Consider the following 8,467-nt stretch of genomic DNA (forward strand, 5'->3'; position numbering starts at 1 on the left):
ATCGTTTTGATTAAGTCCTGCTAAAGAAAGAATTTTGAAACTATTTTCTTTAAATTTGATCTCAAAAAGCAAATTGCTATTTTATTATATGTGGGTTTTATATTGAGCAATAATATATATATATCCCAAGAGGTTTAAGTATGTGTAGAAATTTAATAATTTCATTTGTATTTATATATTCATGTTTATATTAATTTTAATATATTATTTTAGTAAAATTTATAATTAACTCAGTGATTTGCTTTCCATTATTTTTCTATAACTGTAAATTGGGACACTATTCACTAAAAAAATTTATTTTGGTCTCAAATATAGAAAATGACCTTGCATTTCCTACTGATCACTAAAGGAAACAATTGTTTTGGGACCGTGGAAGCATACGTTAGTTACTTTTGATGTAAATAATTTTTTTTATAATGAGACATTAACTTAGCATTTCACATATATTGTAGTTAGGTCCTAATCTTATTTTACTATTGTGAAATCTGTTGGTATGGAACTAAGCTCCTTTCTAGTTTGGCTGACAAGTTTTGTCATTATAGAAATTTTGGGTGGTCTTATAGGGGGCACTTTGTCAAAATTTCTACATAATGGTTAAAATTTCATGAATTTTAAATTTAGATATAAATTATATCATTATTTTGAATTATTTTCTAATTAATTAAAGCTTATGGAATGTGAGTCTATCTTATATTTCATGTCGGTCAAACCCTCAATACTGAGGTGTGACAGAAAGGTAGTTATAATGTAATGTAGCTTATTAAAAAATCTCGATAAAGTAAAATATTATTAATTTATTTTTCTTATTTCTTACTATTTCTATTTTGCATGACTTTAATATAGTATATTACTTATTAATATAGGGTGAGAACATATGCAAATTGTTAGCAAATAGCCTAAATCATCATGCGTTGCTATCGGTCGGGTGTTAAATTTGCCGAAAAACATGCTACATAATATGCCACTTCCTACATCCTATGTATAGGTTACTATTGATGTGCCAAATGTAACATCCAAGAAAATTTAACATTGGTTTATTAACCTAATGAGGGTAATTAGTGAGTTAATGAGGTGTGTTGCTAGAGGGGCCTAACGTGGCATAATTGCTGTAATTTCAACCCTAAAAGTAGGTTTGGATCAATGGCGGGCCACCTAGGTAAGAAAAAAGGAAGAAAAAGGAAAGAATTGTCCTCTGTGTCATATGCCGCAGTACGTGGATAGTTCACTATGGCACACAGGGACAATTTGGAATAATGGGTTCCTCTATGCCATGTGCCGTGGTGGAGAGCAGCACGTGCCGCAGTGCATGACTAAAATTCTAATATATTAGTTATGTTCTGCATACAAAAAACAGAAGGAGAGGAGGAGAGGAAAGCGAAGATCTCAACTTAGGCTTTGCTAGGGCACGGCATTGGCTTCCATTGTTGGCATTTTGAAGCTCCCAAACATCCAAGGTAAGTTTATGGTGCCTTATTCTTCCCCTCTCCCTCATTTATGATGATTTATGGTAGGGTTTGTGTTGAGAGATAGATTTTCAGTTCACAGGAGTATGGGTCCAATTCCATTGGTTAAAATAAGTATAATGAGAGTTGTTTAATATATTGAAACACCATATTGATGATTTTAGAAATAGTTGGTCCATAGAAGCATTTATTATCCAAAAATTAACATAAATATGGTAATTGGGAGAGGTTAATGTGCATTAATGATGATTTGAGGTATTATTAGTGATAATGTGCATTAATAAAATTTAATGAGCCCATTGGCTTTGAATGGGCAGTCACTATGAGTTGATAAAATGGAGCATGTGAAGTTATATGTTGATAAATCTTCAAGAGTTAGACAATGATGAAATTTTTGTGGCATGGATATAGTGAGGTTCATTTTTAACACCATTCAAGCTTATTGAAGCTTTGGGAAGTTAGTATAGTGAGGGGTAAACCTTTAACCTCTCAAAGGTTTGAGGTAACTGGGAAAAACTTAATCTTTATAGTTGAATGTTAATTGTGTTTGTGAAATGTAAATTGTGAGTTAAATTAATGATGCAAATTGGCAAATTATTTGATTTGTGAAATGGTTTTTGGAAAGAAAACCTTGATTTTGCCACCCTTAATGTTTTATGAAATTGATTATGATTTATTACTATAGGTGGAGAATTGTGATATATTATGTGTTGAATTATGGAATATTGAGTTATGTGAATTCATGTATTATGAATTGATTGTTAAAATGCATATTATGTGAGAAATGTGCATAGCATGATTATCGGCAGGAGTTCACCTAAGGAGAAAAGTAGATTGGTTGAAATCGACATGGTATTGGCAATGACGATTGAAATTGAGAACTATCCTTGGCACCGACCATTGAAATTAAGAGGTAGCCCTTATCCCATAGTTGATTCGGGACTATCTCACTTGTTCTATAAGGGAATCAAACCTAACTAGTTTTCACCAGTTTATGAGGAGGCTAGATTAGGGGTATGACATTACATGGTTGTTAATATTAAGGGAAATTGGATTATATAATTGAGTGAGTTCATCCTGGCCCAATAGTTCCTTACAAGTAGAAGGCTGGGTTAATCCGTAAAGGACATAGCCATATGATAGCCATTGATTTCATGTCAGAGGTAACAGGAGGATATAAAGTTGGCATATGATCATGCATATAAGTCCAGCTACATGGTTGTTAGTTTTGTGGTCCGACATGTGTGACGGCACATGGTTGTTACCTTTGCGACCGTGTGTTATGTTTTTGCTAAATAACATAATGAAGTGTTTTGTGGCAAGCTTGGTCACATGCTTGTTAGTTTTGTGAACTGTAGCTGAGTGTTATGTGTTATTTATGCTTATTTGCCTAATTGTATCTATTTACAATTGATATACAACTGTATGAGTTAAGTGAAACTTGGTTACTGAGTGACTGTACTCACCCCTTAATTCTCAATATTTTCAGGACCTAGCTCATTAGATTCGAGTCGAAAAAAACATATAAAGGCCTAGAATTGTGGAGTAATCCTCTATATGCCTCATTTTTATTACTTTCATGTATATTTGTTAATGTAATTACCAATTAGGATTAATTGACATGCTCTATGCACTACTTGCATGATTTTTGTATAACTAGTGTATTTTATGCCCTAAGTTAATGAGTTTTGATTGTAAACCCATGGATAGGGCCAAAATACTTGTGTAAGTAGAAACATATGTATTTTGAGAAATTTGAAAAGAAATTATTGATTTTGAACAACATTTCCTCCCCTTTTGTGTTTTATGAAAATTGGGGTTAAGTGACGATTTTATAAGATAAGTGTCTTTAATTATGTGTGGTGCATTGCATGTGTCTGCAGGAGTCCATTAAGTGTGGTCGGATGGTTGGTGTGAGCTATTGGCATGTGTCGTTGAGTTGGGACACCCCATTTGTGAAATTTTGTGAAAAAGTGATCAAAATATGTTTTAGTGTCCAACTTTTTATAGAAAATGAGTTTGAGTGTGAAACTGGTGCCATTAGTTAGAGCCAGGAGAAAGCTCCGTATAGACACTGAAACCACCTCAATCAAATGTCGGAAGGGGATTTGGGACACGTCAGAAGTCCGCTCCATGTGCTGTCAAATGAAAGCATTGATACTGTCAAATTTTGTGCAATGTGTCACAGCACACGGTGCCTCACACCACGGCGCACATGCCGTAAGCCGCAATGCATGTGACACTTTCTGCATAAAAATCTATTTTTGAGTTTTAAAACTCATTATTTTGGGTCCCGATTGATTTTTTAACTTCTACTTTACTTTCAAAACTCTGATATGAACTTATTAGATAATGTTTGAGATTTGAATTGTTGAAATTGGGATTCCTTTGAAAGAATTTTAAGAATTTCTTTTATAAAACATTATAATTTGGTAATTCTTTGAAGGTTAAACCCTAGAGTGGCATGATTTGGAGTCAATTGTGGTTTAACCTCTAAAAGGTTACACCAAAAGATTTGAACTATCTACTACCTATTCCCATCAAGGAGGTAAGGATTGTTTGAGAGGTGACAGATAGTTTTGCTGGATGGCAAGCTAGTCAAGTTAGGATGTCAATTCTAAAAAAACTAATAAAGATACACAGTCCAAGAAAAAGATGATACCCCAATCTAAGTTCTCCTAAAAAAAAGTAGTCTCCCATAAAGTTGCTCCTGAGCAAGAGCCTTAATTGCTAAGCCAATACTAGAATTTATTTTAGGCATATATAATGATTCATAAGTCTAATCCCCTGGTCTTGCAAATCCCGTTCGAGGTTGGTATATATGGCGAACACTAATATGATATGCTTTCACTTAATATTATTGATGAAATGCTTTAACATGATATGACCAGCTTTATTATTCTTAGCTTTTACATACGGTGATTTTTTCATATATGAATAGTTAGTATTTTAAATATGATCTAATCCATTTGAAATATTTATAGTATGTGCTTGTATGAAAAATTTGTTATCCCTTTCGATCTATAAATGAAGTTTGTCTTCGTTAGTCTTCATGAGGTTGGTGCACATGCCTTAATTAAAAAAAATAAGATTTTAGAACAAGCAAAGGCATCAAGTAAAAATTTCAAAGAAAGGGCTTGAAAGGAAATATCATTCATGATACCATACTGTCAAGGGTAACATACTTCTCACTTATCTTAATAATTTTTTATTTTTAATTTTACCAATTAGTTATAATTTTATAACACTTGTTAATACTATTAGGGACCATTAGATGTTAATCACTACCAAACCATCTGACAAAACTCCAAAGATATATTATCTCGATTCTCTTGGAGGGAAACTAGGAAATTGACAAATATTATTAGAGTTAATTAATACATAAGTGCATAAAGTATTTCACATATTTATTTGTTTCTTTAAGTTCCATGCTGACGTATTTTTTACTATTTTATCAGAGTGATTGTGTTATAATGCACAAACACAAAACAATCAATTCCAAAATCTTTTATAAATTTTGTTTCAGCTTATACTTGGAATATAATAAAGTAATTGTAATCGTTTATTGAATTGAAATATCATGCATTAATCCTTATTCATTGATTCTTTAATTTATAATGCCCAAGACAAATGAAAAATAACTTGGATTGTGGCTTCTGCATTATGAGGTTCATGAAGGACATCAGTATCCATAACGAGAGCATAATTCTCAAGATGGTATGTCAACAATATTCACTTTTCAATTTTAAAAAAAATTAATGTATTAAAATTAATTTATAATTAATCATTTATATATTATAGTACTATGACGATTCTCACGTTAAAGAATTTGGGAATGCAAAAATAAATGAGGTAATTGAAGAATGATATCTGTATATTTTTTAAATGTGGAGCTCTCACAAAGAAGATCAATAAAACTACCTAGAAGTAGTTAAGATGTTTATAGTTTTAATTGTAACATCCTTAATTTTAAATCTAGATTAATTAAGCTTAAATAGATTAGTAAAGTGAATCTTTGAGGTGTGTGGCTAGAGAGGCCTAATGGGTGTGTTTGATCTTGATTTCAGTACCAAATGTGGGTCTAAAGGAGAATCGGGTCACCCAGGGATAGAAGAGGAAGAATTTCTGAAGGGAGTGATTCTGTGCCACACGCCATGGTGTGGGGTTAGTCCGTCGCAGCGTATGGGTGACAACACGCCTGGAAGAAGCTCTCTGTGCCATGCGCCACGAAGCATTGTGTGTCCGTCGTGGTGCATGGCTAAAATTTTGTAGTATTAAGTCACAAATTTAAAGTGAAAAAAGAAAGGGAAACAAAAGAGAACGAGAGAGTGGCGGAAAAGCTGAGTTAGGGCTTGAAGAAACTGACTATTGAGAGTAATTTAGAGCTTATAAACACCTAAGGTAAGCTTCCTTACTTAAATCTTCCTCTCTTCTTCCATTTTCTTGATGGTAGATATTAGGGTTTGATTACTAATTGTGATTTTCGATACCTAAAAATTATGGGCCCGAACCCATTGACTTAAATAAAGTTAATGGGGGTAGATTGAGCTAGGTAAACTTGATATTTATAGTTTTATGATGATTGATGGTTAGAGGACTTTAAGTGTCTAAAATTTTTATAAATTTGGTGGTTGGAAATAATGTGGCTTCATTAATGCCCATTTAAGAGCTCAATGTCATAAATAAGAGTTATAGGAAGCTAAGAAATCTTATAGGTACTTTTACATGAGTTTAGAATAAATCTTGAGAATTAAGAAATGATGAAATGCTAGTAAAAAATAGCTCAAAATATATATTGATGTTTTGCATGGTAAATGCTTATAGTGTAATTACTATTGGTACCATTCAAGCTTCTTAGAAGCTTTGGGAGCGAATAGTTGAGGGGTAAAACCTTTAACCTCTCAAAGGTTTGAGGTAACCGGAGGAATTTGATCTTATGCTTGTGTGTGACCATTAGTTTATTGATTTATGAGTTATCATTAGAATGTATAAAATAAAAGAAATGCAAATGTGGCTTAATTCATGAAGAAATCCACTAGATCAAATTTGTGAATTTTATGCCTTATGATGCAAAATTTCTCTTGAGAATAATAGTGGTAGATTTTCATATTAATGTTCATTGGGAGTGCAATGATTTCTATAAATTGAGAAGAAAAATGAATCTTTGTTTAGAAGGAGTTCAATGATGTTTGAAAATAGGGAAATTCAATGATTTTAAAGTGAGGCACAATGAAAATAGGGAAGTTCAATGATTTTGAAAGTGTGAGGTACAATGATTGTGAATTGGGAGTTAAACGATTAGTTTGGTTTTAAAGTTTCATGAAATGTGTAATGATGAAGTTCAATGAAAGGTGATAAGGTAAAGTTCTATGAATTGTATATGTGTAAATTATTGCATGAATGTCCATTGCATGATCTAGAGAGGCGGGAGTTCACCTAGAAAGCAGAGCAGATGATAAATCCATGTAGTAAGGCCCCATCCATGTAATGGATTGCCTAAATTGATTTTATCTATATCATCCCACTTGTTTAACGAGGGACTTGAACCTAGTTAGCTATCCACCGGTTCAATGAAGAAGCTAGTCTAGGGTGTATGACACCCTATGGTGAGAGAAATGGGAAAAACTGTGATCCATAAGTGAGATGGGTACACCTTGGCTGGGAAATCCCCTCACGAGTGTTTAGGCTAGGGAAGTCAAGAAACATAGACTATCCCATTGAGTTATAACCCACGATTTTGTGTCAGAGGAATAAGGAGAATATAAGGGAGGTATGATCATGCATATAGTGAGAAAATGCACTTGTTATCTATATTGAGTTCATAATGTGGATATGTTGAGTTGAGTAATAATTTTTGCCATTAGGCTTGTCAATAAATTGTGTGAACAATTTTATTTATATGAAAGATGCTAAAAGCATTGTTTTTCCAAGTGAATGCCATTGTGTAAGTTAAGTTGTGAATTCTTATTTCAAATGTTTCTCATGGGCTAAAGTAATAATATTTACTATCATTTGCATTTAAACTAATTGTTATGCATTAATATGAGCTAGTCGGACCTTGGTTACTGAGTAGTTGTACTCACCTTATTATTTTTAATATTTCAGGGAATAGCTCAAGAAATGGAGACAGAGAAAAACAACTCGAAGCTTAGGATCACGATCCATTTGTAATAGGCCTCTTTATTTTAGGTATTTATGTGTATGAAAATTTTGTTTGCCAACTAGGATTTCCCTTTTTGTTACTTACTTGCATTAAGTGAAATGTAAATTGTAATGGTATTTTGGGCCCTAGGGAGGGAGTTGATTATTATGTGTTATGATGGTAGGGCCAAAATACTATTGCAAGTAAGGGTAGTGAATATTAAGTAATGATTTGGGAAATTTTGATGAAAATTATGGTAAACTCTCCCTTCCTATGATTTTGAGCTAAGGGGTTGAGTAGTGAAAATTTGATCTGAAAATATTTCTTATGTTATGGTGCATTGCACGAGTTAGTTTTGATGAATTGTTTGTGGTCATATTATTGCTGGTGACCTTTGGTGCTTGATTTTGGTTAGGACAGTTGAAATTTGTAAAATTTGTCGTAATAGTGTAAGTTTTAAAAAGGATGTCCAATTTTTTTTTTAAAAAAAAGAATTTGAGCTTGAGACCAATGCCATTAGTTCGAGTTCGGAAAGAGCTTTTTGTAGACTCCTAGTCCATGTCATTCGGACATCAGATGGAGATTTGGGGCGCGTCGGAAGTTGGCCTTAAAGGTGTCAAATTGACAACAAAATTCACAGTCAAAATTCTTGCATTTGTGCCGTGGCGCATGGCATCACGATCCGCAACGTGTGTCATAGAGGCGAACACGCCACAGCGCACATTCAATGAGCTATAGCGCACACCTTAAAATTTTTTAGAATTTTTCTTTTTCAGATTTTTGCACCAATGCACTCACTTATGTGATAATCCCTTGCTTTCGTGTATTTGTGAACTTTGTTTGGCCTCTTGGAAGACTTGAT

At 33.2% G+C, this 8,467-nt stretch overlaps 1 long non-coding RNA gene across 1 annotated transcript; it reads left to right on the forward strand.

Moving 5' to 3' along the window:
• The first annotated feature begins 817 nt into the window (after positions 1-817).
• LOC129320130 (uncharacterized) lies at positions 818-7,881 on the forward strand. The gene is made up of 3 exons (XR_008595677.1): positions 818-1,454; positions 5,531-5,864; positions 7,569-7,881. It is a non-coding gene; the product is annotated as an uncharacterized LOC129320130 (long non-coding RNA).
• Positions 7,882-8,467: the final 586 nt, after the last annotated feature.

The sequence above is a fragment of the Prosopis cineraria genome, unplaced genomic scaffold, assembly GCF_029017545.1.
Source record: "Prosopis cineraria cultivar Desert tree isolate PC_DT_omini unplaced genomic scaffold, ASM2901754v1 PC9, whole genome shotgun sequence".
NCBI classification, from domain to species: Eukaryota; Viridiplantae; Streptophyta; class Magnoliopsida; order Fabales; family Fabaceae; genus Prosopis; species Prosopis cineraria.